Source organism: Cebus imitator, unplaced genomic scaffold, assembly GCF_001604975.1.
Source record: "Cebus imitator isolate Cc_AM_T3 unplaced genomic scaffold, Cebus_imitator-1.0 Scaffold653, whole genome shotgun sequence".
Classification (NCBI taxonomy): Eukaryota; Metazoa; Chordata; class Mammalia; order Primates; family Cebidae; genus Cebus; species Cebus imitator.
This window is the reverse complement of record NW_016107968.1, coordinates 130245-140051: the sequence shown is the minus strand read 5'-3', so window position 1 is coordinate 140051 and position 9807 is coordinate 130245. Positions and strand designations below refer to the sequence as shown.

Here is a 9807-nt window from a genome sequence, read left to right as displayed (position 1 = left end):
TACAGAGGAGATAAACTAAAAGCAGACAGGTTACTGTTGTAATTCAATTGATAAACTAGTGATATAGGAGGTAAACAGAAATTATTTAAGCAGATAGTGAGGGTAAGAAAGTCCTTGGTAAGGTTTTCCTTTTAATGAAAAGCAGCTCCCAAATCGTTTTCTTTTCTAACAAAGAGAAGTCTATAAAATTGAGCTGCAGCCATACACAAACAAGCTGGAAGGTTGCACAGATGAATGCTGGCAGTTGTGCCAATGGGAAAAGGCTACCTGGAACTAGGCATGATGAAAATGGCAGCTCCATCTTCCCTTCTCTTTGCTAGCCACGTGTACAGTAAAGAGCAGACAAGATGGCACTGGCCGGGTGAAAAGTCCATTTGCATAATAAGTTTAGGGTGGGGTAACCAGCCTTCCCCACGTGCTATGTACACACCACACCTGGTTGAACCAACCTGTAGGCCCTACATAAGCACATGTTCTAAAACAGCTCCAGATGCTTTTAGGCCCTACATGTTCTAAAATCGCTCCAGAAGCTTTTAACACTTTTACCTTCCCTCAGATTCTTGCTCCTTCAACAGTCTTTTGCATTTCAATTAATGGCAAAGCTGTTATTCCTGTTCCAGACAACAACCTATTTATAGTTATTGACTACCTTTTCCCACGACCCAAATTTATATTCTCTCTCTCCCTCCCTTCCTTTCTCCCTCATACTTTCTCTGTATGATCAAATCTCTAGGTGCCTGTCACATACATTACGTCTCTAATACCATCTCCTACTATTCTCCCCCTTTCTTACTACACGCCAGCTAAAATACCGTTTCTCTGTTCACTGAACATTCTAGGAATGTTCCTATTTAACTATCTTTAAACTTTCTGTTCCCTCTGGCTGGAACACTCTTCCCACAGACAGGCTCTGGATTGATTCCTCGTAGTGTTTTCATATAGCAATTCCTTCTCCTAATGTCTCAGGATATTTGCATGTTTTTTTCAAAATTCTTAATCCTGAGAAAAATTAGTCAAGAAGTTGAGAAGAGTGAGAAAATATTTAATTCCTCTGTGACAATAAAAGTTAATGAGATATAGAGACATAACTGGTAGGGAGGAATACACTGATATCAAGGCAAAAGTGTTATGCTTTTGAAATTGAAGGTTGATGCTGACGTTTCTCAGTACAGGACAAGAGCATATAAGAGAAAAAAAAATCACAACATAATCAGTCAGTCTTGCTTATAGCTGTTGTCATAATTGTGTTTGTGGCCCTGTCTACAGCAAATGGTTAGCCATTCTAGCAAATAAAATAAGTATTAATAAGTTTACACATGTACAGAATCTATTAGTGGAATTCTAATAAATAACTAGTCTTAGAAGCAACATAAGTTTGTAACTGGCAATTTCAACATGTGATTCTGTGTAGTGCTGTTAAGCTTGCTAGGTGGACCTGAATGCCATGCCATTCAACTATTACCCAATAACATTCACTGGCATTTTGTAGTATTGAGACATTTGCCATCCAGTACAGGTTTTTTGGTAACTACTTCAACAAAGGAGATACAGGGAGAAGTAACTTGACTAAAATCTGAAGTAGCAAAAATAATATTGATCTCAATGGTAAACCAAAATCAGGGCAAACAGGCAAAATACATTGGTCATTGAAAAAGAAACTGAGTTTATATGAATCTACATGTATCCAATGCATACTTTAAGATGTTTTTAGATGCACTTTTAAAAATTTGACCAATCTCAAAGCATGACATTTTTCTATTTCTAGAATATTTGTGACAAAACAAAAATCAAGGTAGAGTAGTTAATATAATCTATGTGTTATGTTTAAAATGCTATCTTTAAACTGATAAATATTTGTGTCATCATTTTTCATGTTTTTAAATGATTTTTATTTGATTTTTTTGTGTTAGTGGTCTCTTCTAAGGTTACCAATTATCTATTGGATATATATAAACTTTTCACAATATATTGGTTCCTAATAATAACTTATGCACAAATAATAATATTGGGTTTTATTTTGCAGAAAGGCTTTGAAATTTTTAGTACCAGAGAAAAATAATTTATTATACATTATTATGGTAATTCATAATTAAAAACACACAAGAAAAGTGTCATGGAAAAATACTATCTTATAATTTTTTAATTTCTGAGAATCCCCAAGAATTCCAGTTTATTCATGTGGACTCCAAAGACTAATACGTATCAGGAATTTGAAATCACTACTCTCTTACTTCCTTTAAGTCGTCCTTAAATGTCACCTTATCAAAAATTTCTTCCTAGACACATTCTTCCATTATCAGCACTCCCTATACCTCTGTCTCTGCTTGGTTTTCTCCACAGCACTTAGCATTTCCTAATACATTGTCATTTATTTATTTATTTTTTTTTATTTTTTTTTTATTTTTTTTTTTTTGAGACGGAGTTTCGCTCTTATTACCCAGGCTGGAGTGCAATGGCGCGATCTCGGCTCACCGCAACCTCCGCCTCCTGGGTTCAGGCAATTCTCCTGCCTCAGCCTCCTGAGTAGCTGGGATTACAGGCATGCGCCACCATGCCCAGCTAATTTTTTGTATTTTTAGTAGAGACGGGGTTTCACCATGTTGACCAGGATGGTCTCGATCTCTTGACCTCGTGATCCACCCGCCTCGGCCTCCCAAATTGCTGGGATTACAGGCGTGAGCCACCGCGCCCGGCTTTTTATGTTTTAATTGTTTGTTTATTCTCATAAGAATGCAAGCTCAGCTGGGCACGGTGGCTCAGGCCTGTAATCGCAGCACTTTGGGAGGCTGAGGCGGGTGGATCATGAGGTCAAAACATAGAAACCATCCTGGCCAACATGGTGAAATCTCGTCTCTACTATAAATACAAAAATTATCTAGGCGTTTGGCATGCGCCTGTAATCCCAGCTACTCAGGAGGCTGAGGTGGAAGAATCCATTGAACCCTGGAGGCGGAGGTTGTAGTGAGCCGAGACTGTGCCACTGCACTCCAGCCTGGCGACAGAGTAAGACACCATCTCAAAAAAAAAAAAAAAAAAAAAAACAAAAAAAAAAAAAAAAAAAAAAAAAAAAAAAGGATTCAAGCTCTATAAAGGTGTGGATTTTTACCTTCACTGCTATGTACAAACTTCTTAGAACAGTGCGTACAATATAGATAGAAGTCACACTTAAAATATTTGTCTAATGAATAAATAATAGATCATGGGATTCAGACTGGATAGAGAAGGGAATGTGTAAGTGAACTATCTATAGAGACCCAGGTCCAGGAAAATGAGGGTCCCAGTAGAAGCTTAAATAAGGTGGTAATAAATGAATGAGATGACTGGAAGAATAAAAAATCACAGTCTGAACATGGAATACTGGAGCTTAAATTTCCAGAGACGAATTTTCAACATTTAAAGTATAGTCATAGAAATGTATGACTTTGAAAATAAAGTTTTTTGGTGTTGAGGTGATCAAGAGTACTGGTAAAGCTAAATTGTTAATTGGAATAATCTACATAAATATTGAGTTTGCCCTAGATGATGTCAAGAAAAGATGTGGAGAGAGATTTGAGGATCCCAAGTACTAATGTCCTCAGTGAATGTGGAAATTGCCCTGGAAGTCTAAAGAAGACACTAATTAGGAGAGATTAGAGGTAGTATAATTAGATAACATGATCTTAGAGGGAGTTTAAAATATGAAAGTGGAGAAACAATAATAGCTTAAAAATTACAATTTAATTTCTACCATGTGTGTAAAGTAAGGTACTAGATGTTTTATATCCATTATGTCATAACATCCTTAAAATAACTTCTAATGGTATCCAAGATTTTCTTCTAGACTGCTGAATAGCTATAGCTTTCTTAATTACTGACTAGCTGCTTGGTTGTAAATGGTGTCATAAATATGGAGGAAGCAATGGGAGTGAAATCCATAATTATTGCATTAGGAGGTCATCTCGGTGAAATACAGACAAGTCTTAGCCATGCATTTTTCTGTGGTTAGATTACATAAAGATAACAGCAGTGTTTTCAGCAGAAGATGACACATAGGGAATATTTCTCAAGTATGCATTCTGTTTGAGCATAGGTCTGTGGGTGATCAGTGGACTTTATATGTACTTGGACTTCAGGAATTTAAACCATGCCCTCCAAAACTGGAATACAAATGGTGGCAATGTATGGAGAAGAAGGATGGTGGTGGCTAATGTAGACCAGAAGTCAGTGTAGGGGATGAAGTTTGCCTTTTGGATAAGGGCATCAACCACCCTTAATGGAGAGTTTTGTATACAGGAATGTGGGGAAAATGGATGGGTTGATAAGGCCAATCTGACAAGTCAGGCATGAAGTTTAGAGACGCAATATGTTCCCAAAACACTGACAGTCCAGTAGATGAAAAAGCGAGTCTTCTTCTGCAAATAGTCTCCTATTGGAGAGTATCTTGTCTGATGTAAGGTCTTAGGGATTGAATTGTGTCCCCAAAAAGATATCTTGAAATCCTAATCCCTAGTAATTTAGAGTGTGATCTTATTGGAAAATAAGGTCATTGCAAATGTAATTAGTTAAGATTAGGTGATACTGGATTATAGCAGGCCATTAATACAGTATGATTCGTGTCATTTTTAGAAGAGAAGACACAGAGAAAGATACATATGGAGAATGTCATGAGATGACAGACAGAGATTAGAGTGATGCAGTTGCAAGCCCAGAAACACAGATGGTTGGTCCTACCACCAGCAAATGGGAAGAGGCAAAGAAGAATTCTATCTGGAGCCTGAAAGAGAGTATATCCCTGAAGTCCCTTTGATTTTGAACATTTACCCTCCAGAACTGTAATAGAATAGTTTTGTTGTTTTAAGGTACCCAGTTTGTGGTACTTTGTTATAGCTGGTCTAGGAAACTATTAATACAGGTTGAGTATCTCTTATCCAAACTGCTTATGACCAGAGATGTTTAGAATTTCATTTTGTTTTGGGATATTGGGATAATTTCTGTTACACTGGTTAAGCATTACTAATCCAAATATCTGAAATCCAAAATATTCCAATGAGCATATCTTTTGAGCATCATGTTGGTGCTTCAAAATTTCCAGATATTGGAGCATTTCAGATTTCAACTTTTTGAATTATAAATAATCTGTATGTACAGCCATCAAAAGTCCCCATGGATTATATTCTATTTTTGAATGAAGTGCAGTATCCAAAGGCAGTGGCTGCACTTCCTAATGAATGTTCTCAGTTACATATCTGGCTAGCTTGGACACTGTTAATATCGAGCACATGTCTTCTCAGTGCTGACCTCTAGTGACTGAATCTTAGATATGTAGTCTTACACAGATTTATTGGTCTCCTGCCCAGGTTACATCGTGGGACTAGATGACTGTAAAGATCTTAGGGCCTGATGATTTTAAAAACTGGGCCAGTCTCTATTGTTCCTGATACTCTGATTTCTCTTTTACTTGACTCTCAAGCTTCATGAAATGATAATTGTATGCACAATTTTTACTTCTCCAAACCTCTACATCTAGCTGATTGTGGTCATTTTTTCCCTCAATAGCCGAGTACCTTGGACCTCCCTTGTCTTCCTGCTGGCTCTTGTATCTCATAGTCCAGTGTCCCAATACCTTTAGAAACCTGCTCTACTAGAGAAATGATAAACGATCCCAAATTAAAGTTTGATTTAGTAAAAAAGACTTCATGTATATGTTAGCAAACACATTTTATCAGGAGTTAACAATGTTTCAAACCATAGGTCTTTTAGATCTGTTACTCCCAAATCCTGCTTCCTAGTTGGCTACTAATGTGTAAAGCTGGCCTGTGTTCACATAGCATGACAGGAGCTTCTAATACTAGAATGCAACAAAATGGTAGAAACATTGACAGAGCATCAGAAAACTTACACTTGACATAAAACATAACTGCAGTCAATTTTCATACACAGACTCATTATTATCAATACATTGTCTTTCAATAGCAGTCATGGGCAAACCTTTAAGTGTAACTTCCCCCATCTCAGTAAGGCTCAGCAACACCATTTCGATGAAACAGCCAACTTTCACTGGATATGATTAATTACAATGTCTTCTTGACCTTTTGGAAAACTACAGAATGAGAGAGCTTGCAGTGAACTTATAGATCACCTAGTTCTGCTCTCTTATTTTACACATCAGAAAACTGAGAAGCAGAGAGAAGTATTGGCTTCTACAGGGCTACACAGTTAACATAAGACTTAAAAGCTCTGTCTCTGGACTCCCAGACTTGATATTCTTCTACTTTTGCCACATTGCTAGGGGCTATCATCTAAAACCAAGCCTGATGAGATGAATACTTATTTTCCCATTTCATTGAGTTTTTCCCCTGTGATCCTCTAAGAAAATTATTTATCAGATTCTAGCTGCATTATGCCTGATAGTGCCTAAAATTATGTTTACTTCACTTAGCCTTATAACCTGGTTATAACCAGTCTTGAAATGACGATAGAAAAAAAGGTAAATATTGGCCATTTTCTTTCACAATATCCCTGTTGATTCCACTACCCAAAGATGAGGTCATGAGGCACTATAGAAAATCGGCGTGCTTACTGACAAGTGATTACTCAGAGTGTAGTCTATAAGAAAAGACACTGGGGAGGGCAAAATATACCTAGACACTCATCACTTATAGGAAGCCCCTGACTAGCAAGACTTAACTGAATAAATTGAGAAGTTGTTCAAGACCAGACATTTCCAGGAGATGGCAGTATAAGGAAGGTCTGAATTCAAAGAGAATTGAAAATTAGGTTTAAAAATGCAATGTTTCATTGCATAAGACTAGTTTTAAGACAGAATAATGCCACTAAAACCTGTATAAAAACAAGAGGAACTGATGTGACAAATTAACATAGGTCACCACTGTGAGATTTACTAGGCAACGGCCATATGGCATTTTAAAAGAAATAGTGATACAAAATACACTCTGTAAACTTTGTTGTAAATATTTCTAGGAAGTCAATAGTGTGTGGTTAAATTAATAGTGAGATGATTTACATTTTCAGAGGAAGGCTCTAAGGTTATTTTATGTGAGTGTATGTGCACAGAGTTCATAACAATATCCAACTTTTTTTCCTTTGCAGTATTTTAAAAAATAATTCCACTTTTACTTTAGATTCAGAGGAAACAAGTGCAGGTTTGCTACATGGGTATATTGTGTGATGCTGAGGTTTGGGACAGGAATGATCACAACTCCCAGAGAGTGAGCACAGAACCCAACAGTTAATTTTTAACCCGCTCTTCATTTCCCCCTCTATTAGTTCCCAGTGTCTGTTGCTGCCATCGTTATGTACATGAGTAATTAACATTTTGCTCCCACTTATAAGTGGGAACATGTGGTATTTGCATTTCTGTTTCTGTGTTAATTTGCTCAGGATAATGGCCTTCAGGTGCATCCATGTTGCTGCAAAAGTCATGGTTTTGTTAATTTTATGGCTGCATAGCATTCCATGGTTTGTATGTATCACATTTTCTTTACTCAATCCAATGTTGATGGTCATCTAGGTTAATTAAGTGTATTTTCGCAATGAACATACAAGTTTACATGTCTTTTTAGTAGAGTGGTTTATTTTCCTTTGGGCACACATGTAGTAATGGGATTGTTGTGTTGAATGACAGTTCTATTATAATAAGTTCTTTGAGAAATTTCAAAACTGCTTTCCACAGTGGCTGAACTAATTTACATTCCAACCAACAGTGTATAAGCATTCCATTATCTTTCCATCTCAACCAACATCTTTTTTTTCTTTTTCTTTGCTATTTAATAGTAACCATTCTGACTGGTATGGGATGGTATTTCACTGTCGCTTTAACTTGCATTTCTCTGATGATTAGTGATAGTAGAAAATGGTATTCATGTGGTTTTTGGCCACTTGTATGTCTTCTTCAGAGATGTGTCTGTTCATGTCTTTTGCCCATTCTTTAATGGGGTTATTGGGATTTTTGATTGTTGAATTGTTTAAGTACAGATTGTGGATATTAGACTTTTGTCAGTTGCATAATTTAGAAATATTTTCTCCCATTATGTAGGTTTTCTGTTTATTCTGTTGAACTTTTTTTTTTTTTTTTTTTTTTTTTTTTTTTTTTTTTTTTTTTTTTTTTTTTTTTTTTTTTTTTTTTTTTTTTGCTGTGAGAAGCTCTTTAGTTTAATTAGGTCTCACTTGCCAGATTTTTATTTTTCTTGTGATTGATTTTGAGTACTTAGTTACACATTTTTTCCCAAAGCCAGTGTCCAGAATGGTGTCTCCTAAATTTTTATCTAGGATTGTTATAGTTTGAGATCTTATATTTAAACCATTAATCCATATTGAATTAATTTTTGTATATGGTGAAAAATAAGAATCCAGTTGTATTCTTCTACATATGACTAGCTAGCTGTCCCAGCACCATTTATTGAATAGAGAGCCCTTTCCCCATGGCTTCTTTTTATCCAACTTTGTCTAAGATCATATGGCTATAGGTGTTCAGCTTTATTTCTGGGTTTTCTATTCTGTTTCATTGGTCTATGTATCTGTTTTTATAACAGGATCATGCTGAGTTGGTTACTGTGGCCTTATAGTATGGTTTGAAGTCATGTAATGTGATGTCTCTGGCTTTGTTCTTTTTTGTTGAGTATTGCTTTGGCTTTTCAGGCTCTTCTTTGGTTCCATATGAATTATAGATCAGGTTTTACTGATTCTGTGAAAATAATGTTGGCAGCTTTATAAAAATAGCATTAAATCTGTAGATTGCTTTGGACAATACGGTTATTTTCATGATATTGATTCTTTTTATCCAAGAGCATGGAATGCTTTTCTATTTGTTTGTACCATCTATACTTTTGTCCAGCAATGTTATTTGGTTCAGGTTGTAGAGTCCTTTCACTTCCTTGGTTAGATGTATTCCTAGGGTTTCTGTTTTATTTTGGTTTTGGTGTGTGTGGCTACTGTAAATGAGATTGCTTTCATTGTTATTGATTTTGGTCTCAGCTTGAATGTTATTGGTGTATAAAAATGCTACTGATTTTTGTACATTGATTGTGTGTTCCAAAACTTTACAGAGGTTGTTTATCAGTTCCATCAGTCCCAGGAGTGTTCTGGCAGTCATTAGGGTTTTCTAGGCATAGAATAAGATTGTATGTGAAGAAATACTTGATTTCATCTTTTTCTTTTTTCCTCCAATTAGGATGCTTTTATTTTTTCTCTTCAGATGCCTGTAGGCTGTGACCATATTAATATTTATTGCTTTTTCTCTGTGCTTATTATATATGGTTGGTTTGTTCTTTTTTTAATTGCATTTTAGGTTTGGGGGTACATGCGGAGAACATGCAAGATTGTTGCCTAGGTACACACATGGCAGTGTAATTTGCTGCCTTCCTCCCCATCACCTATATCTCGCATTTCTCCCCATGCTATCTCTCCCCAACTCCCCACCCACCACTGTCCCTCCCCTATTTCCCGCTGACAGACCCCAGTCTGTGATGCTCCCCTCCTTGTGTCCATGTGTTCTCATTTTTCAACACCCACCTATGAGTGAGAACATGCGGTGTTTGATTTTCTGTTCTTGTGTAAGTTTGCTGAGAAAGATGATTTCCAGGTTCATCCATGTCCCTACAAAGGACACGAGCTCGTTGTTTTTTATGGCTGCATAGTATTCCATGGTGTATATGTGCCACATTTTCCCTGTCCAGTCTATCATCGATGGGCATTTGGGGTGGTTCCAGGTCTTTGCTATTGTAAACAGTGCTGCAATGAACATTCGTGTGCATGTGTCCTTATAGTAGAATGATTTATAATCCTTTGGATATATACCCAGTAATGGGA

At 36.5% G+C, this 9807-nt stretch overlaps 1 long non-coding RNA gene across 1 annotated transcript in view; it reads right to left on the bottom strand.

Moving 5' to 3' along the window:
• LOC119469426 overlaps positions 1-9807 on the bottom strand; it is a 14311-nt gene that overhangs the window by 1952 nt on the left and 2552 nt on the right. The window contains exon 2 of the long non-coding RNA XR_005198223.1: positions 4091-4100. This is a non-coding gene — a long non-coding RNA (uncharacterized LOC119469426). The remainder of the gene's footprint in view (positions 1-4090; positions 4101-9807) is intronic.